Below are 22,496 nucleotides of genomic sequence, written 5' to 3'. Positions count from 1 at the left end.
GTTAGCTCTTCAGTGCCAAAAAGTGACTGTAAAAAATGAAGATATTCAGGGCAATATTCCTGCAAAACGGAGTTGTTGAAGGAAGAGATGGTGAAGACCAAATCACCACGTTCATCACCTTTCACAAAGTTGTCCCACACAGATACTGAAAAGGCCACTCATAAAGAAGCAGACCATCTGATTAGGGCTAATAAGTAAATTAATAATTTTTTAGAAATCTTTAACTTAGAAAAAACAAAGTTTGAAACATATTCCTAAGCGTCTTTCTTCACTTACTGAAAACTTGTATGCATGCACTCAACTCACATACTATCCAAACTTTTCTTACTATTTTTCTAATCCTTTAAAAGGGATTTCCAAAGTTTGTTTTTGAACTAGAATTGATACCATCCATTGCTTTTGAGATGAACTAGTCCATTTGCCATGGGGTCAATTTTGAAACTTCAATGTCTACACACTTAATCATTTCCAGAGGAATGTCAGTGGAAAGAGTAGAGCTACTACAACTTCCTCCGTTAATCATCAGACATTTTCACATGCTAATAATATTTAAATTAGATATTTAAGTGCTTACCACTTAAACTTTACAAAGCACTTTTGCAAACATTACCTAAATCATTGTCCTCATCACAGCTGGGTTATTGTTTCATGGGGTGCAAGGGTCATAGACGTAGTAAAATACAAACTCTAAACCCAGTACTTCTAAGCAGCTTTAAAAAATTTTTAACTGTACACATTTTGTGGGTACAGTGTGATAATTTGATACATATGTGTAGTGATCAAATCAGAGTAATTAATATTTCTGCCTCCTTAAATATTTTGTAAACTTTTGGTAGACATTTAATAATTGTACATATTTATAGGGTACTTACTATATGATATTTCACTACATATATACAATATGTACTGATCAAATAAGAGTAATTAGTATTTCCATCTCCTTATGTTATTTGTTATTTAGAGTCTCCAAGTTCCTATTTTCAAATTGATGATCTGGCACTAAGAAGAAAATAACAAATCCATAAATAAATAAGTAAACCATCATTTCAAATGCTGTTATATACTTGAGAAAGATAAAGATGTAGACTGGAAAATAACCAGAGACACAGATTATTTTAGATGACCTGGTCAGCAAAGGTCCCTCTGAGAAAGGAAGGGTTCAGCAGAGAGGAAAGAGAAGTCAGTAGAGAATGGCTCTGAAATGTTTGAAGAGTGGGAAGACTGCCCATATGGTTGGGACATGATACAGGGAGGTGAGGACCTCAAACTACACGGGGAAAGGGAGTTTGGCCCTTACTTTAATTGCAATGGGAAGCATAGCCATCTGAGTTTTGTTTGGAGATGTCTATGACCAGATAGTCTGAGTAGGGAAAGTACTCTCATAGGAGAGTACATGAAAAGAGAGATGACTGAATCCAACAGAAAAATGGGAGTGGCTTGGTGTAGCCATGGAGATGGTGACAAGAAATTAGGTTTACAATGTAGTTTTAGAAGTAAGGCTAGAAGAGCTTTCTGACAGATTGGTTGTGAGATTGACAGAAAGAAAAACAAAAGATTATTGGGCCCTGAGCAATTGAGTGGATAGTGGTTCTATTAATCGAAATGGAAACAACTGTATGACCAGCTTTCATAGGCAAGAGACTGAGTTAAAACGAAGGCTTCTGTTTTTGACATGTTAAGTTGGAGATCCCTATTAGGTATTTAACTGTGATCTCAGATCAGTGTGTGGAAGAAGAATTCAGAGCTCAGTGGAAAGAATGGAGCTGAGCATAATAAGATGAGAGACAGGATATATAAGGTAAAGTCATGGATCCTCGTGGATCTGATCCACTAGAAATGAGACTTACAGCCTTGAAACTCTCTATCAGTAAGGACATATAGATTCTAATGAGAATCATCACGATATCAGCCAGGTATCTTTCCACTAAACCACCTCATCTCCTTAATCAAAGTCTCATCTCAATACAGCTGAGAAAGTTTCAAAATACTGCCTATAAAACTTATCAATTTTTTTTCCCTCAGCTCTTCCTTATGTTAGTAATTTTAATGTATCCTCTAAATAGTGCAGATGTTGAGATGTGATGTTTTAGCGGGGACATATTATTCACTCAGATAAAATACATGTGAGGAAGTGGTACTGTTCTCTAATTAAATATATATATTATAATGTATTTCAAATTTTTGCCTGATGTGATATGACCTAGCAACAAAGACCTTACAGGAACTAGCTAGCTCTCAATTATGGAATTTTTTTCCCAAGGTGCTGAGTTTTATATGTGTGCTCTGAAGCCCTAAGATTGTGAAAAAACTGTGGAAAGAAATCTGACTGGACCTCACCAGGATGGGAAAAATGAAAGTTCCATAAGTTCCATTCTCAGTGTTGGTGTTCTTTACATTATCATAGTTCACAGTGTTCAAATGTGACTCACAAGGAATTCACTCAACCCTTCCGGAAATGTTTGAGTTATCATTTCAAATGTTAATAAAGCCTGTATTTCTTACTAAGGTGAGGTTAGATAAGGCCACACAGTTTTCAAACAACCAGTGTCAAAAGTGAGGTAACCTATTCTTCAGTCCATGGTGAATCTTAACATTTAATCTCTTTATAAGATTTTTCTAGAAAATATAATAGCTTATTTTCCATTTGTCTATTAGCAAGGACCTGAGCAGATTCTATGGCCTAACACTGTATTTGGCATATATTGAAATGCACTGTTCTTCAAAAACTTGTTAGAAAGGAAATTATCTAAAATTGCAGATGCAGGAGTGAGATGTAGCTCATTGGTGAAGCACTTGCCTAGCATGCTCAAGGCCCTGAGTCCAATCCCCAGCATCACAAAATTAATTAATTAATTTAATTTAATTGCAGATAGACTCAACAAGATATCATCTATATATGGCCAAGGGAGAGACACAAAATTCCTATTAAAATTCTTGACTAACATTTTTTTTCATCTACAAAATCAAATTAACTTTTTTTAAAAAAATTAAAAATATAAAAAAGTTCCTGACTGAGACTAATGACAGAAATCCATCAAGATTAAAAGTTTGGGGGCTCAACCTAGGAATGAAAACAGTAGCCTAGATAGAGACATATAATATAGGTATAAAATTAATTTCTCCAGAATCCCAAGGGCATTTATTAGCCTTTGGTCTGCAGCTTCATGTTTTTAGAGAAAATCAGTACAGATAAACATTAAGTCATAAGCCTCTAGACTGATCAAAATCAAACCTACTCTCATTCATTATCTTAGCTCCCATAGAAACCACATACTTTCCTGAGGTCAATATTCTATTACCCTTGAGGAAATTTTAGTCTTTCACATTTTTTTTCTGGCCGATGCCACCAACAAAAGCAACTGTTCAAACACATGTTCATTACACAAATACTCATTAGGTGTTTACTATATGTTAAATAGGCATTGCAGTAGACTCTGCAGATAAGGCAAAGAACACACAGAGACCATTCCTGCCCTATCTGCACAAGCAATCACACATGGTTGAGTGCTCTGGCAACACCGAGCAAAGGAGACATGCAACCTTAAGCTGAGACCTGAAGGAGGCTGAGAGATAAGACAAGAAAAGAAGCAAAGAAGGAAGATGTAAGCCAAAACCTGGAGGTGAGAAAGACCAGGGAGGCTTCATTTAGTAAAACTTGTCCAGAGTCACTAAAGCACAATGACCTCCAGAGACAGGTGCAGGATGAGCATGAAAGTCATGCAGCCAGTCCTAATGTCGTCTGGGGGGCAGGGGAAAGCCACAGGGCCTCAGGCAGGAAAGCACATGTTTAGGTTTATGAACTAAGAAGACCATTCCTAGAAAAAAGAGTCTGATGTTTCACATTTCTAGTCTGTGAGTGAGCAATAAATAGATTTTACCTTGTCACAGTCTCAGTACTTCATGCAGGAAAAAAGAAAGATTCATAAAATAGTACATATTTTCAATCAAAAGGAAAGCTGTCATAATCAGAAAGCTGATTTCTTTTTGTATTTTTTTTAATGCTCCATGAAATTTTATAGCCTTGAGAAAGTTTTATCTTCTAAATCTAGTCAAATAATACTGGTGTCTGTCGAAGAATGAATGTGTTTTGTGTTATATAATGTTTTATTTTTCCTTACTTAAAATACCCATAGAACTTTTGGCCTGTCCTGTGACCAAATTCTGCACACAAAAGGGAGTGTTTTGATTATAGCAGTGCGAAAGAGGTCAGAGCTAATGTAAGAGAGAGGATATAGTCTCTTACCATTTAACTAATCTGTTTGGCCATCAGCCAACAAAAAATTTTCTCTGGGAATGCTCAGGTATCAGTTACTAAAAGGTAATATGTTTTAAAAAACACCAAATTCAACACACTCTCTTCCATATTTAAACCTTATTATAAAGAGTAAAAATCTTCCAGTTTCTCATAGAGAAAACACTCATCTGTAATTATCAATTCTAAGTGTTAATCTTTAGAATTTAGAAATTGCACTGATGCTTGAGTCCATGAAGTCACAAATATGCTCTGTTTAATAACCATATTACTTCTTGTTCCTTCTTAGAGTGGTATGCAAATTACTAATCTTATTATTTTCTCACAAGCTTAGTCTTAATCAGCTATTGTAATAAAGAGCCAAACAGAAGAAACTATACATTTGGATCATTTGTACATGTGTTTTTCATGGGCACAAATGAAGGGTCTCTTGGTAGCTTGAATTAACCATGCTCAGCAAATGTACTAATGCCAGGGACATAAACCAGGTTGTTCCTTCAAACTTCACTCAGGAGACATCTTGTCTTAATTTCCCTTTAGGAAAACTGGACCCACATTCTTCCATACTCCTTCTAACTAAGAGCACTTATTCCAAAACTTACCAGTGTGTTGTCTCTGTAGCTCCCATTTTACAAAGAGGCAAGTTTTAGTAGCATCATGTGTTAGTCACTTGCTTAACTTCAAGAAATGGTATTTTTTTTAGATGTCAGAAACTTAGCCTCTTGGATTGTCCATTGACTCTTCAATTATCTAAGCTTTTTTTTTAATTTTTACAAATACTGAAGTTGAAATTCCTCAGTATTCAAGTACTTCTGGTTCTATAAGAAATTTTATAAATCTCTAATTATGAATATGTTATAAATTCTTGTATTATTAACCAATAACCACATATATGGTGGAAATTTTAGTAGGCTTCATCTACCTAGTGATCAAGAGAGAATTTTAGGTGCTAGATGGTTTGCCCCATTGTTAATAATCTTCTTGAGAAGTCCTACAGTGGAACACTAAAAAGCATCCTACTTGTTAAACAGTTTATTCTGTTTTTCTCATAATATCAGGCACATTATGATAATTGCTTAACAACTTAGTTATTAAGGGTGTACTCAATGTGGTTATTTTCATGGGTCTCTGTTAATTACATGATGTTAAACTCAGATCTGAACGGTCTTCCATTCACACAATCCCATAAAGATGCACACACTGAGTACAAGTTGAAAAAGCTAAGTGCTTCTCTAAATACAAAAAAGAGAAGCATCTGCCTTTGAATTTTTTTTAAAACCCTGCCTAAATTGTCATGTGCTTTACATCAGTCCTAACTTGCTTACATATGTGTGCATTATGTATGCTCACACAGTTTAGTGATGGGTATGTATATGTAATCCTGGCAAATCCAAGCTGCTTCCTTTGAAATTTGGGGAAATTTTCCTAACAAACTTTCATGTGCATATATATACATATATATATGTATATATATGTTGGGTGTTTTAAATATATTTTAATAGGTCCTCAGAATTATAGTAGATGAAGTCATCCATCTGTATTTCAAGTATAATGTCATTTTTAAGAAAACATTTAAATGTGATCTTTTTAGATATGCATTCCTAAAAAGGGAGTGTAATTAAAAAGAAAAACAGAACTCATCTCCTGATTTACTTTTTGCAGCAGCGATTAAAATTCAGAGAGTAGCAGAAAAATGTCTGTAGTCATGCTACAGTTTGTCACAAAAGAAAAATATGTCTCTTACCTGCTTTGGCAAACATCTTATCAGTAAACACATTGACTTAAACAATGCCCATTCTTATCTGCAAAGGCCAGGTTCAGGCTTATTAGTGGAGTGAATTGGCAGCCACCCCTCTCTACATAGCAACTGGGCAAATATTGTTCCAGCCCTCTGAGTGACCAATGAGAATCAAGACAGTGCTGTCGAATCTTTTCAATACAAGTAGTGTTAGTGTGAACAACCCCTCTTTCACTCTCAATTCCCTTCTCATTTAATCTTTACCATTTCAAGAGTATGATCTCATCTACAGACTGTAAATACTTGGGGACTTTTATGAAGGGAAAATATTACAAGGACTGAAGTTTGCTTGAAGAACCATGTAGGTAGGCACTTCGGTTTAATTACTAACAACTTGTGTATGTCGTGGTATTTGCAAAGTATTGTAGTATTAACATGTTGGTTGTGGGTATTTCTACATGTGACTGTGTAAATAATGATGAGTTGGATTATTCTATAAAGATCTGGAGTGACTAACACTAAGCAGATTTCTAATCACTTAATGAATGAATCAGGATCCTTGTTCTGAAACGCTGGCAGAATGTGTTCTGGAACCGGTTAATGTGGCATATGGTGAATCAAAATCAGACTTGACCCCCACCGGTTTGTAATTGAAACTTCATGTAAATTGACCACAACTTTCATTAACTCTTCAGCTGCCTAGACTTTCCATTACAGAAGAGAAAAATTAACAAAAATTGTGAGGTGAGAGTAAGGATAGAGAAGAGCTCTTAAAATGAAGGGCAGGGAGCCTGGTGTTTCCTTGAGATTGTAAAGAAAACATTGTGGGATTTAAATCCGTATAGTGTATTACTGACCGTGTTTCCTGTGTCTTTCGTCCTTCTTGTGCTTTTTGCCTTGTTTTACGACACTGGTGAGGATGGAAGCCCTGTCCTGTATAAATGTGTCGTTATAATTCCACAGGGATCTGAGGTTTCAAATTACCTTCTCAAGATGCAATAGGCTTGTTTATTACTGAATGCAAAGTAAATAACTTGCTTTAATGCAAAATTTTTAATGCAACATGTGGCAGGCTTTCCTAGAAGAAAAAAAAAATCCCATAATTGTCTATCAACAGATAGGTTTAATTTCAAACCAAATTGATATTGTCTTTTTTAATGCTGAAGATGTTTGGTTTTGGTTTTTAGCCCAAAAGAAAATTCCCACAAATGCAAACTCATTCTGGCCACCTAAGAATTTTGTCATAGAAGGAGCATGCTTTCTTTCCCTTGTGGGCTTTAAAACTTGGCCACGTGGTATTTTTAAGTTGGCAGAGGAATACCTTTTAGACAGGGTTTTAAGGATTCTGCTTAATTGAGGACAGCAGGTTAACAAAAGTGCCAATGTTCCTTAAAAACAAAAAAACAAAATGCTCTGTGGACCTAAAACTAATGCTAAATATTAGATTAAGCTGCCAATTGCATTTTTCCATGTTTATCTTCTGAGATAGGAATAAAATGAGGGACATGTTTTTTTACAGTCATATTATGGAAATACTAAAGATCCAATGTCCTGAGGTCAGATTGTGAAACACAGCTGTTCACATTCACTTCTGTCCTGGATTGACACTCTTGGGTAATTCCTGAATATTGATGAGTTCTTATCCTCCCACATGCCTAAAATTGGAGATTTTCCCCAGCCACATTTCTTCTCAGAGCACATTTTAAGGATAACCAAGAAGTGACCATAAATGTATCCTTATGAAGCATTTATTTAGGCTTCCCGCCTGACTCGGTTTTGAAATTTTGATTCTTATTCTCTGCAGCTTCTTCCTTTGGCTCTCTCCTTTGAAAATAATGGCCAAGTTCTCATCTGAAGGAAGGAGCACAGACAGCTTACACCCTTTCCAGCCATGAACTTCTTTGGGGCTTCCTCCTCACCATCCTGCCTTCTTTACCTCCACTTATTATTTCTGCTTTCTTCCAGTTACTGCCACTGTTACCTCTTTTCCTTCATTTATTCTACACATGCTCAAAATACATCATGGGAAATTTACCTGTATCCTAAGTGTGATTTTGTAAACTCTAAGTAGAACACTCTAATTAAATCTATTTTATAATCAAGAAAACATTTTTTCCTAAATTTAAGAACCATCTCCACTTTGTCAATCAAATTGATCTGCTCTGATAGTTGACTGGTTACAATAAAGATTATGCTAGTCTTTACATAATGAATCAACCATTCAATTAGCCATTTTAAAGTTATATCTCAGAAAACAATTTAATGACAATCCCAGAATTTATTTAAACACCAGTTGACTCCCAAAATGTTGCAAACTACTCAAGCCATACTAGTCAGTTCTTTATTCTGCTTTCTCTCTATTGGCAAATTTTAGCACTACATAGAACACTGCTCTTGTGGGCAGAATTCAAGATTCTTTAAGGCAAATTTCATGCCATGTACAACATCAGCCTTCAACAATTGCTTATTCTGTAGATTGCTAAACCAAAGTGTCTTAAAGTTTTCTCTTCAGATTTTGAGCCTGGAGAGAAGTTAATGTTCTGAATAATTAAAGTGCCTCTTGATTGACTGAGTTACAATACTTTTCCTTTAGGCATTACCAGTGCTGGCCTTAATAAGCACTAAGGAAATATTTGTCAAGGGAGAGAATGAGCAAATGAATTCATAAGTAGCTAAATATTTATACTGCCTCATAAAATCTCCCATATACTACACCCGTGTTCAGAAGTATAATTTGCAATTGCCAAAATGTGCCAAGTGTCTATTGGCAGGTGAACAGTAGACAAAATATGACATATACATAAAATTGAATATTATTTAGTCATAGAAAGGAAGGAACTTCTGTCACATGCTGCAACATGGATAATTAAGGACAATGTGTTAAGTAAAATAAGCCAGTCACAAAATGAAAAATACTGTTTGATTCCTCTGATATGAAGCACCAAGAGGAGTCAGCTTATAGAGACAGAAGTAGAATGGTGGTTGTCAGGTAGGACCATTAACAATAGTTTATAGAGCGTCAATTTTGGAAGATAAAGTAGGTTCTGAAAATGGAGAGTGGTAACAGTTGTACAATAATGCAGATATACTTAATATCACTGAACTGTGCATTTAAATATGGTTAAAGTGGTAAATTTTAAGTTTTGTTTATTTAGTACATTTTTTAAAACTAAACAAAAAGATATTTTATTCATGATTGGAAGAACAAATTGCACACCCAGTATGGTAACTTAAGAAATTTGGGCCCTTATAATACAGGAAGAAGTAGAAACTTACAACACGGGGAGAAAGGCTCTGCTTACTAAAACCGGACTGGCTGTCCTTGACACAGTTTTCACCACAGTGGACATGGCACCCTCCACTCCATGACATCTCCCACTACGCTTGTCCCTTTGCTGAGTCCGTCATTACCACCTTCATGTCCATCGGCTTGGGGTATCACTGTTGAACACTTGGTCCAATCTGTGTGTATGTCACAGCCACATTCGGATTTAATCTTCTCAACAATTCCATGGGGCAAACGTATTTGGCAGATATGGGAACTAAGGCTCAAAGAGAGTAACAGACCAAACAACATGGTTAGGTAAGTAGGAAAATTAGGATATAAATTCAAGTCTTTCTCCCCCGCAAAGACCAGCATGTTAACTGACAGTGGCAGAAAAGCATTAAGAATACCCCCCATCATTTCATTTGCCTTGGGTTAGTAAACACTTCCAGCAGATGTGGATGTTAACGGGCCTCTCTAATACTTGATTTGAACCCACTTCTAGATCCGTTCCTTACATCATCTCTGTAAATGGCACCACCATTGACCTACTTGCTTAAGGTCAGATCCCAGGAGTCAGGCTGTCTTTCTTTCAGGGCCCCCTTCATCAGCAAGTGCCAAACCTGAGCACTTCTCACCAGCCCTGCTGAGCAACCTTGGCCCAGCTCCTCCCTCCTACAACATCAGCAGTCACATTTTAAGTGCTATTTCTCCTTTTGTGCATTATAGAGTAGTCCTCTTAACAATGTAAGTCTTAGCTAGTGGAAGGCAGCCTTTGTGGTCTGTGCACTGAAATTTTCCTTTTACTGGCTCTCTCAAGTTTTTGATTCAAGAACAGAGGGTGTTGGCAAGCCCTAGGACACATTCTCCAAATAATTTTGCATGTAATAAAAGTGGTATTTCTTTTAGCAAAAAAAAAAAAGTAAGTCTTAGACAGGTATGGATGTACATGTCTATAATCCCAGCTACTCAATAAATGGAAATGAGGAGGATCACAGTTTGAGGCCAGCCTCGAGGGAGAGGGGGTTAAGCAAGACCTCATTTCAACACACAAGCCAGTGGTTGGTGACGTCTGTAATCCCAACTACATGGAAGGCATATGTAGGATTGTGGTCTGAAGCCTTCCTGGACACAACTGTGAGCCCCTATCTGAAAAATAACTTTAAGAAAAGCAAAAGGGGCTGAAGTATGGCTTCAGTGGTAGAGTGCTTGACTAGCAAGCATAAAGCCCTAATTTCAAAAATCCCAGGACTGCCCCTCGCCAAAAAATGTGTGATCATGACATTAGCCTGCTGGTCGCCCACCAGAGGCTTCTGGCGTATTTGGAACAAAGCCTGTTCCCTTTCATGTGGTCTACAGTACAGCAGCGCATGTCCATCCTGCCTTCATCTCCAACCTCATCGCCCACCTTCTCCCCAACTCACCCCACAGCCATCCTCTGAGGAAGTCGCCTGTCTTTCTTTCCTCTTCTTAAGATTTCCAAGTGTGGGTCATCTCAAAGTCTGGCATTTCTACTTCCTTCTGCCCAGAGAGCTCTTTCCTAGATCTCCTGGCCACAAGACTTACTTTTGGCTCAAAGGTCACCAATTCGGAAGGCCAGGTCTCATGTTCTGACCAAAGGATCCCCTCTCAATCCTGTTTCTTTCCATCCCATTGCCTTGTTTTTATTAACTATATACCATTGACCACTGTGTGCATTTGCACATTTATGTACCTGTGGGTGTGATAATGTATTTCCTTTCACTAGAACATTAGCTCCTCAATAATGCAGTTTGTCTGTCTTTCCCAATTCTATACCCCCAGTGCCTAAAATTAGCTCCTAACATACAATATGAGTGAACAAATAGCTAAGAAGGTGGACGGTCATCTAAGTAAATATAACACCCTCTGGCTTTTATTAGTAGGGAAAAAGGTAATGAATCAGTAAGTAGGATCCTAAAGGATGAGTGCTGTGACTGAAGGATGCAGCATTCTCAGAAAACAGGAGGAGTTGGGAAGAAACCATCTCAGGCCAGGAAGGTCGGACAGCACTTCCTGGAGAAAATCATGCTTCTAGGAGGCCTCTTCCTGATATTGCTCATTTTGTAGTCAGAAAGCATAAAGGCCCCCTTCTTAACAGTATGAAGACACAAAGTTCTGGTGTGGGATGGTAGCCCTAAGGCTTGTTTCTAAGCTCTGGAGACTAACATGGTCAAGATCACTATTCTGGTCTGTCCTTGGAATACAATCTCATAGGTTTGGCTCTTTTAAACAATTTCTGGGAAGTTTCTCCCTTTTGTGAAAGGTTCGTCCTCTGCTTGCCAGGATAGCTGCATTTTTGGATGATCTGTGCCACATCTGGCTTTCAGACTCATTGATATTACCATGGTGCTTAATTAAACATAACACTGGCATAAACAATCTAGTCATGCAATATCTGAGATAATAAAAAGGGCATGTTGTGAAGCATCAGACAGTTATTTTAGTTTAAAGTATGATTTCTATAAAAGCTTACAAAGTCAATTTTTAAAAAATTATTTTGAATCACCTGAGTTCACTTCTTCTGGAGGATGCCATGAGTCCACAGCTGATTGTAAACAGCTGCGTGTCAGAAGCTACTTACATGGACGGCCCTTCTATATTTGCCATTGCTCAGCCCCTAGCTTAAATTGCTACCCTAACTACTTACTGGTCTCTTTTTTCCTTATTCTCACCTCCCTCAAATCCTTCTACAAACTGCTGTTAGTCCATAGTTAGGAGAAATAATCATTTTATGCCTGCAGTATACAAAGTATCATTCTGTAATGAAATTGTCTACTTGCTGTGTTTGTCTCCCTAATGGTCTCGATGCTCCTTGAGAGAAAGAACTAGCTTCTCATCGCCAAATAATTAGCATCCAATATCATCTGATTTTTTGGTAAATGATCAATAACCAGTTGAATGAGTGAGTCATTCCACCCCAAAGACTTCACGTCAGCAACTCTCCTGTTTATATAAGTGAAAGAAATGAATATTAAGTACTCACTGTTCACCCAGAATTTGAGTTGGAGGCCAGTGACATTTCAAAGTAGAATTCAGTAGAGAGTTCTCTACAGAGAACTAATGGCATGATGGCTTTGTCACTAATGCTCTGAAGAATCAGGAAAAGAAATGCTAGAGTAAGCAATTAAAGGTAGAAAAACTCCTCAGTCTTAGAATGGGATTCTCACTTTCTGACTCAAAACAAGAGGATTAACATTAAGTAGCATTTTGTTGCTTGTATTTTCCCAACTGTTGCATTTGCTACTATTTCAACATCTGGGACTAAAAACTTACTTAGCCCTTCAGACACCAGTTGATTAATGCCTCTTAATCACCAAAATTAGAATTTGCATTTCTAACAAGTTCCAAGTACAGCTGCTGCCCGTGTGGGAGGCACTTTTGGAGAACTCCTGGTCTCAGATATTTGTCTGACTTCAACATACCTATGAGTCACATGGGCACTTTGTTAAATGCAGGTTCTGCTTCAGTGGTTAAGAATAGGGTTTGAGATTCTGCATTTCTAGGAAGCTCCCAAGTGATACCATTGCTATTGGTCTGGGGTCCACCTCTGAGTTCTTTTCTTTGGCTGCATATCAAAATCATCTGAAGTGAGGTGCAGTGGCTCACACCTGTATTCCCAGCTACTCCAGAGGCAGAGATTGGGAGGATCAAATTTCAGTCCAGCCCAGGAAAAAGTTCACGAGACCCCTCCCTCATCTCAACCAATAGCTGAGTGTAGTGGTGCATGCCTGTCATCCCAGCTATATAGGAAGCTTAAATAGGGTTGTGATTCAGGCTTGGCTGGGCATAACTACAACACCCTGTTAAAAAAAAAAAAAACTAAAGCAAAAAGGGCTGGAGGAGTGACTCAAGTGGTAACTCACCTGCCTAGCAAGCATGAGGCCCTGAGTTCAAACCCCAATACTGCAAAACAAAACAAAAAACAAGCAAACAAAAAAAATCCAAAGTGCTTAAAAGATATTGTTATCCAGACCCTGCCACAACATTCTGTTTCAGTCAACCTGCATGGCCAGCCTAGACATTTGCATTTTTAATGAGCAGCCTCAGACTTTATTGCAGGTGATCTATGGTCCATGACTGGAGAAAAACCATTTGTAGAATTTTCATATACACACAAGTTTCTAAAAATATGTAAGCTTCTTAGAGAATACAGAAGAAAATAATATTCTATGTCACTGTTTCCAAGATACTTTTTTCATATTTTAAAATCTCTAAAATTGAAAGACCTCTTATAATCGTGATGTTTATACACAAATAAGCAGACCCTATTTACAATACTAAAAGCAATACATTTTAGTATGATCTAATTTTGTTTTTTTTTAATTTACAAGAAGGATTAATAATGTATCAAAAGTATTTGTAATTGTCTCTCTCTTTCTAATTAAGATTTGGTGTTCTGGAAACAGGAGAAAAGCATAAAGAGGTAATTTGAAAAAAGAAAGAGGATAAATTGACCATTAGGACAAAGAGACAATCAGTTCTGGGAGTTCTTGAAGGACCCTGGCCAAAGAGAGGAGAAAGAGAATTTAGGGGAACCAAGTTCAAAGCAATGGGTAGTAGAAGAGAGAAGTCAAGAGCTGAACAAGTGAAGTGAAGCTGTGGGCTGAGCAGAGCAGAGTGAGGAAGCTCGGGGAGGTTTGTTTCTGGAGGCAAATGCCCCTCACTTTCTACAGAAACTCCATGGAGACCCTTGTTACTTTCCAGGGTTCTTTGAACTTGACCTGTACTTATTGAGACAAGATGGCCTGGAATTCACCAACTTTTTAATTTGACATTTAATAACATTTGTTTGTTGTACGTTATCTTCTAAGGTCAGCATTTTCCTTGAACGTATATTCTCCATGAACTCAGCACTCTGAAAAAAATCTAATCTATAATCAACTAGCCCTTACAAGAGCATTTCCAAAATAGGTGTTCCAAATTATAGAAGTGTGGAAATGTTTGTGGAGGTGGAAGAAAAAAACACAAGCAAATGATAGACAATTGACAGATAAATTCCAATTGTTTTAAAAATAACTACTAAAGTAGTTTCTTCTTTTAAACCCATGATTCACCTGACTCATTTAAGCAGAGAACACTCTTTGAGGCACACTATTGACATTCAGTGAGCCAGGTGTGGTGTATCACTGCTGTAATCCTAGCTCTCAGGAGGAGGCTGAGGCAAGAGGATCATGAGTTCAAGGTCATCCTGAGCTACATATTAAGACCTGTCTCAAAAACAAAAACAAAAACAAAAAAACCTCAGAGAAACACTGTTCTGGGGGCATTCCAATGGGGCCCTCTGTAATATTTTGAGTTTTAACTAAGTCCTAGCTATTTTCTACTTCCAACTAGGGAAAGAGTTTTCATAGGAAAAAATTTTTTTAAAGAGCATATGGAGACCAGAGGAAGGGATCAAGAAGAAAATCCCAAAATAAACTTCAGCTCTGTGCCTCTGCCTGAAGGAGACCTTGCTTTCAATCCCTAAGAAGTCCTATTAAATCTCCCACAGTGAGGTCAAGGTAGTTTACCACAGTGGTTAATAGCATGGGATTTGGTCATACCATGTGAGGCCAGCAGTCTGAAAGTCACATAGTCACCCCAAGCCTCAGTTACACCTTCATATAATGCAGTAAGAATGTCTCCTCTGGGGCCAATGTGTTGGTTCATGCCTGTAAACCCAGCTTCTCTGGAGTTGGAGGTAGGAGGATGGTGAGACCCTACCTGAAAAAAAAAAAAAAAAAACTTAAAGCAAAAGGACTGGAGACAGGGCTCAAGTGGTAGAGAGCCTAGCAAGTATAAGATTGTGAGTTCACACCCCAGTATCACTGGGGGAAAAAAAAAATGCTTCCTCCAAGACATTGTGGGTATTAAAGGGAATTCAGTAAGTAATCAAGGTCTATCAGCTATCATTATTTTTAAATGCATCCAATAGCTAAGTTTCAATCTGTGAATGTTTGAGAAATTTCATTTGAAAAACAGAAATACTCAGATATTGCAACAACTCCTTTTAAATTATACAATGCCTAAGTGCACGCGTAGCTATAAATCAGCATATATCTAGGTAGGTAAACAGTCATGTAATATTGAGTACTTAAAGGTGGGAAATATCTAGTTAAAGATGGAAGTGTCCCTAAATTAAGTATTTGGTAGAAAAAGACAAAACACTGAATTATGTTTATATGGAAAAGCTAACATTGGGTAGCTAAAGAACATAATTACAGAAACAATTATTTCAGAATAGTTTTTGCCTGATATTTAAAATAATATTTAGAGTTCTAACCTATTTTGACAAATAAAAACTGTATATGAGTGGATATGACCTTTTAATAAGCCTGTACATTGTGAAATTATCATAAACTATTATCGTATTCATAATAACCATAATTACTGTTTTTGTGTGTATGGCAAGAACACTTAAGATCTACTCTCAGCAAATTTCAAGTACACAATACAGTGTTATAACTACAGTCACCATACCATGTATTATCAGATCTCCAGAACTTTTTCATCCCACAACTGAAACTTTGTTCTATTTGACCACCATCTCCTCCTGACTCCCAGCCCCCAGCCGTGGTGATCACTGTTCTACTCTGCTTTTGTCAGTTTGACCTTTTCAGATTCCATCTATAAGCTGTTTAATGCAGTATTTGTCTTTCTGGTTTATTTCACTTAGCAAAATGTCTTTCAGATTAATCTAAGTTGTTGGCTGGATTTCCTTCTTTTCAAAGGCTGAATAATAAATAGGCTTCAGAATTTATGATGGGGTTATGTCACAATAAATCCATCATATATTTGAAAATACCATGCCATAGTGATTGCACTTAATACATCTAACCCACTGAGCGCCACAGCTTGGCAGCACAGCACTCTGCAGCTCATGGGTTGTTTGCTTGTATGGATGAACGGCTACCTGAGAGCTATGGTCACTGCTCCTACCTGATATCAAGAGAAATCACCATACCACATATCACGAACCCAGAAAAAGATCAAAATTCAAAGTTCGAAGTACAGTTAAGTTAATACTGAATGTATATTGCTGGTGCACCATTATAAACTTGTAAATCATAAATTGATCTGTCCTAACTCTGAGAAACATGTGTTCTGTGTGTGTGTGTGTGTGTGTGAAGTCATAATCGTGAAGCAATGGGAGTTACATTCTGAGACCTCTGTTGTGAGACAGCTTAGCCATTTTGTAAACATCAGAGTATACTTACTCACTTACACTAAGGCTATGAAGAGAGGAGGCAATGGTAATATAATAGGATCACCATTGTACATGTGGTTCACCACACACACACACACACACACTCTCTCTCTCTCTCTCTATCCATTCATCCATCAACAGAAACTTAGGCTGTTTCCAAATCTTGGCTACTGTGAATAATGCTGCCATGAACATGTGATAATGGCCTTCAGTATACTGATTTCATTTCCCATAGTAACCTGGGTGATTATTTTTTGAGGAAACTCCACACCGTTTTTCCATAATAGCTTTATCAATTTACATTCCCAACAGTGGGAAAGGATCCCCATTTTTCACACCCTCATCAACTCTACCTTTTGCTTTTTTGGTTATTCTAACAAGTATGAGTTGATATCTGATGATTGTTTGGATTTTCACTTTGTGTGTTTGTGTGTGTGTTTGTGATTGGAAATTGAACTCAGAGATAGGAGTTTGCCAAGCAAGCACTTTACCACTTCAGTCACACCCCCAGCCCTTTGCATTCAATTTCTTTACAAATAGGGTCTCATACTTTTGCTTTCACTTTGCTTTACACATAGGGTCTCATACTTTTGCTGGGCCAGCCTCTGACAACAATCCTCCTACCTCTACCTCCCACGTAGCTGGGTCCAAATGCATACACAGTCCACTCCACCCCAATTTGCACTTTTCTGATGATGAGTGATATCAAGCACTTTTCATATAACTTCTGCCCATTCATTTGCCTGCTTTGGAGTAATGACTGTTCCAGTTCTTTGTCTGTTTTATTACCAAGTTGTTTTGGTTTGGTGTTGTTGTTTGGTTGGTTCAATTTTTGGTTTTATGCTATTGAGTTGTTTTGAGTTTCTTATATACTGATAAAACCTCTTATCAGATACATGGCTTGCAAATTTTTCCCCCCATTCTGTGGGTTATATCTTTACTCTGTTAACTGCTTCCTTTGTTTTGCAGAAGCTTTTTAATTTGTTGCAATTCCATTTATCTATTTTTGTTTTTGTCGCTTGTGCCTTCAATTTAATAAAAAAAATTATTGTCTAGACTAGTCCCTATGTTTTCTTCTAGTAGATTTGCCATTTCAGATCTAAGTCTTTATTTTGAGGGTTTTATTTTTTGTACATTGTGTGAAATAAAGGTCCACTTTCATTTTTCTACATATGGATATTCCATTTTCCTAGCAAAATTTATTCAAGGAACTGTCCTTTTCCCATTGTGTAATTTTGACACCCTTGTCAAAGGTCAATTGACAGTGTATGTGTGAGTTTATTTCTAGGCTCTTTCTGATTTGGGTGCCTTTTATTTCTTTTTCTTGCCTAATTCCTCTGGCTAGGACTTCTAATACTACATTACACTGAAGTAATGTATCCTTCATTACTTAAGGATAAAGGATACATTCCATTGCCTAATTCCTCTGGCTAGGACTTCTAATACTACATTACACTGAAGTAATGTATCCTTCATTACTTAAGGATTACATAAAGAATGGGTATCCTTGCTTTTTTTCCTAATCTTAGAGGAAAAACTCAGCTTTTCACATATGGTAGTTGTGGACTTGTGATATATAGCCTTTGTTATGTTAAAATACAGACCTTCTATACCTAATTTATTGAGAGATGTTATCACAAAAGAATGTTGGATATTGTCAAGTGCTTTTTCTGCATCTGTTGCGATGATCATATGGATTTTATCCCTCATTCTGTTAATATAGTATTTTACATTTAGTGGTTTGCATAGGCTAGATCATTCTTCTATCTCTCAAATAAATCCACCTCATTGTTATGTATGATCATTTGAACGTGCTGTTGAATGTGGTTTGCTGGTATTTTGTTGAGGGAAAATATGTCATGTGCATTGTTGCCTCCAGTGCAAGCCAGTGCTGAATACACAGAAAGAAGCTTTCCATTCTTAGTTGAACAAAGTCACACTATTTGGATCCAGTACTTTATCATTCACTGAAAGCCATGAAGGACTGGGGCAAACAAATGACTAGAGTTAATAACAAAAAAGTAAACAGAGTACTTTCTAGTGAACTTTCCTGTTTTTCCTCCCTGGTAAGACTTAAACTCTCTTCTGCATATTTGAGCTCTAATGTACATATCAGATAGACTTTAGAGACAAAAGAACATACCAAGTAGGATATGTACAAAATTAAATATACAGACTTATTTTCTTGTGCTACATTGTGAAAAGGGAGGTAGATGAGAAGCTGTGAAGTCAAAGGCATTATTTCTAGAATATTTTGTAAACTTTCTGCTGTAGATGAGTAATGTGAGATTTTCTTTATAGTTATCTAAAAAGGATGAGAAAGTGAACACATGATGCTGAAACTAAGACATTATCTCCTAGGTCAGTGTTTCTCAAACATTAATGTGCTTAGTAATCACTTGAGGAGTTTGTCTAAGGCAGATTCTGATTTCAGTAGGTCTGGCTGGAGACTGTGATTCCATATTTGTGCAGAGTTCACTGGTAGTGCTGAGGCTGCTCTGTAGACCACACTGTGAGTAGTAAGGTCCTAGATTTACATGTGCCACCATCTTTTGTTAACCACACTAATTTCCTGGTCTGAGTTCATCTGGAAAGATCTACAATCTTCTGATAAGTTTGACCAAATTGGGTAAAGAAGGATTGAGTCAAGATTTAAGTCACTTGAAGAAAATGTTTATTTTCCATATAAGGCTAAGTAACCAAAATTTACATATCTCAGTTGTTGAGATATCTATGATTTATTATTTTTCCAACAATGTGCTTTTTGTCTATTTCTGCTTCTGGTCAGTGGTCACTGAGACCTCCTCCATGGTTCAAACATGTTCTTTGTCTAATCACCTTTTATTTTTTACTTCTTTCCAACCTTCCAAGTCCAAATTGAGGCAGTAGAATTCCCACCACCAAGAAAAGCAAAGTTTCTGTCTTAGCTCTACCAATCATTATAAGTACACTTATATTTTCATAGCCTCAAAATTTTAATCACTGAAATAAGAAACATGAAATGCTATGGATGGGAGTATATAAAGTTAATGAGACAACATATAATATGCCAACAAAATGTCTGACATTTTGAAGTAGACCAAATAAGTATCAGCTTCAATCCCCATCCCACCTGCCTTGCTTCATGCCAATGTGATTTTGCACCATCTGAAGTCACCGTGTAAAATCTACTTATAGGCATAGTACCCCGAGACCTTTAAATTTGTGTATCTTTTTTTCTTCAAGAAATTAAAAACAATTTTAAATTAGTGAAGCAAAAATTTACAGTAATTGAAATTAACAAATTCTTGATTTGCACAAACTGTAGGCATCCCTCTACTGACCCACCATACTGTTATCACACAGATTGATTTGGAACAGCAACAGACACAGAACTAATGTAGAAAAACAAAGGTGGTAACTTTACTGGGTCTATCCTTCAACAAATATGATCTTTAAAAAAATTTTCATGAATCATCTTTCTTGGATCTTGACCAAAAATAATTATTATATGTTTTGTCATTTTTTTCATTTTAGATTTTGTGGTTATCCTCCCTTAGAACATGTGTTAACACTCTTAATTTGTATGATTTGCTTAATGAAAAGTGGGATACATAAAATAAGTGTCACTTTTAAAGCATCGAAAGAATTGTTTTCTATCTTAATCACCAACCATGTCAGAAACATTGTTTAAATGTCTTCTATTTCAATCTGTGGTTTGTTTCTGCCATCCAAAAATGAGTAAACTTTAGTTTCACCCAGCTGTGTTGCTGAGTATGAGCATTCAAATGTGGACCATGTGTTATAGAAAATCTCAGATCACTGAGAATATGGAGAGACTTGAGGATTGTTTGATGGAAAGTTCTTATATAATGTGTGTTTTCATTCACTCATTTAATAAACATTCCAGGCCAGGCTGTACGAATACAATGGTAAACAAAAATATTCCCTCAACAAAGTACCCATGCACACATGCAAAGAAGTACACACTTACTTGGAATGTCTACTGGAGCACCCTCCCTCACGATAGCTATTTTATACACGTTCCAATAAGACTATAAACAATTTTATGACAAAATTTCAAATTAGCTAGTATAACAGAAATTGTAATGGACAAGAAAAAAGGTTTGCTTCTTTTTAAAAATGTTTCTATTTGGTAACACATTAACAGTGTGTTGAGATGCCTCTTAAACATGTAGGAATCACAGCACATATTGTCCGTGGTGCATAATAAAAGTGCTAGTTTTGAATTTGTAACACTTTGTAGTGTTCTGGGTGGTTTCACAGCCATGCTCAGTTCTTGCAACATCCTTGCGAGTTGTGTGTATGAGAGTAGAATCCATGTATGTCTATGTGTGCATGCTTATGTGTGTGTGTGTCAGCATGTGAAAGGAAAGGACAGAGACATTAATCCATGTCACAGATGAGAACATTGGAAGTGTGGGTTTCAGTGTAACTTGTATTGTAGTTTGTTTCTGCCACCCAAGAAAAGATCAATGATTTCTGTATCCCAGAAAAAAAGAGATTTGAAACCCCACTTTTCCCTACTGACTTAATACCTTGAAGATTCTTTATAAAGTAGAAAGATAAGACCCATTCCGTATCTCACCTATGCAATACTGATTGCCTACAAAAGCACTCTTTGACAGAAGAGGAATAGAAGAGAGACTGGGAAGCTTGTCCTTGGTGTGGACACTGCCTTTGTTGCTTTTTTGTTTGTTTGTTTGTTTTTGCTACTGGGGCTTGAACTCAGGGCCTGCACCTTGAGCCACTCTACCAGACCTTTTTTGTGATGGGTTTGTTTGGATAGGGTCTCGAGAACTATTTGCCCGGGCTGGTTTCAAATCGTGATCCTCTGAACTCTCTCTTTGAGTAGCTAGGATTGTAGGCGTGAGTCGCCTGGCTGGACACTGCCTTTGTGTTCCTGTCCTGGCATTGGTTCTCAAGGCCAGTGGGATGAGCACCCTGTTGTTTGCTGAGACACCAGGTGAGGGAGCATGTGGACACAATAACTGCTCAAAAGCTCCTCGGCCTGGGGTAGGACAAAATGGCTTATCCATTACTCCAGTGAGTCAAATTCTCAGAACAATTTAAGAGTGAACTCAGGGAATCTTCTTAGCATTCTTAAGTGACCAGAATTGTGAATTCCACAAAGTGGAATATCATTTTAAAACATCAGATCTAGGGCCTTTATATTGGTAGAATGTCAGGAAGGTAGTCTTGGCTATATCAACTCCTTTCCCTAAAACTCAACACAGCAATGTCAACTGTTGTAGATGTTTCTGCAGGAAATATGCTACTTAAATGTTATTAGTTGGCTTATAACTTTCTTTGAAATTGAAATCTCTGAGATTGAAAAGTACTCAGAATTTTGAGCACTATAAGAACCACAATATATTACATCTTTTCTCCCAATCCCCAAGAGATCTGGAAGAAAAAAAAATAGCTTTCTACCCAAGTAGATAGAAATTAGTACCTGTTGGGGTACTATTTCAAACCCAGAAGAAAGGTGATGTTCTCAATCCCTTGATACCAGTATTCCACAAACTCATGGTAAACCATTAAGGACCTAAAATGTTCCAAATTTATATAGAAGCCCACAATAAAGAATACAGAGAACATTTTTTGGATGCATCATTTGACCTCACAATTGAGATAAACTTGAGATTCTTTCAGCTCAGAATTGACTATTCCCTTAATGTTATCTCAGTCAGCTTTTTCTGTACTGATCATTGCAGAATTGTAGGGAAAACAGAGAGACAAGTTTACATTTACCTTAGAATTGGTAAAACTGAGATACCCAGAGATTAATAGACTTGTCAAGTTGAGATGTAAGTTGAACCTATGTCCAAGTATAAAATCCAGTCCTGGATTTAAATTACAAACCCAATTTCTAATCATTAGCTAGTACAATGTTCCTAGTGATAGTTTATTGTTCCCAGGGTTCTAAAGGGGTCGTGTTTTCCAGGACAATTTGAGCATCTGTGAAACCTTCATATGTTCACATTACCAGAGTTCCCAATTCATTAATTCTTTTCTGGAAATCGAGACTATT

General features: G+C 37.0%; 1 protein-coding gene across 6 annotated transcripts in view; it reads left to right on the top strand.

Annotated features, from left to right (window-relative positions):
* The window catches only part of Palld (palladin, cytoskeletal associated protein), a 383,132-nt gene that overhangs the window by 65,226 nt on the left and 295,410 nt on the right, over window positions 1-22,496 (top strand). The window contains exon 1 of one of the 6 annotated variants that reach the window (XM_074055018.1): window positions 6,209-6,355. The exons of the other annotated variants lie outside the window; for them this stretch is intronic. The gene's annotated coding sequence lies outside the window, so the exon portion shown is untranslated. Of the gene's footprint in view, window positions 1-6,208; window positions 6,356-22,496 lie in introns of those variants that run through there. 6 annotated transcript variants of the gene reach the window in all.

This window comes from Castor canadensis, chromosome 14, assembly GCF_047511655.1.
Source record: "Castor canadensis chromosome 14, mCasCan1.hap1v2, whole genome shotgun sequence".
NCBI classification, from domain to species: Eukaryota; Metazoa; Chordata; class Mammalia; order Rodentia; family Castoridae; genus Castor; species Castor canadensis.
This window is presented reverse-complemented; position numbering and strand designations above follow the sequence as displayed.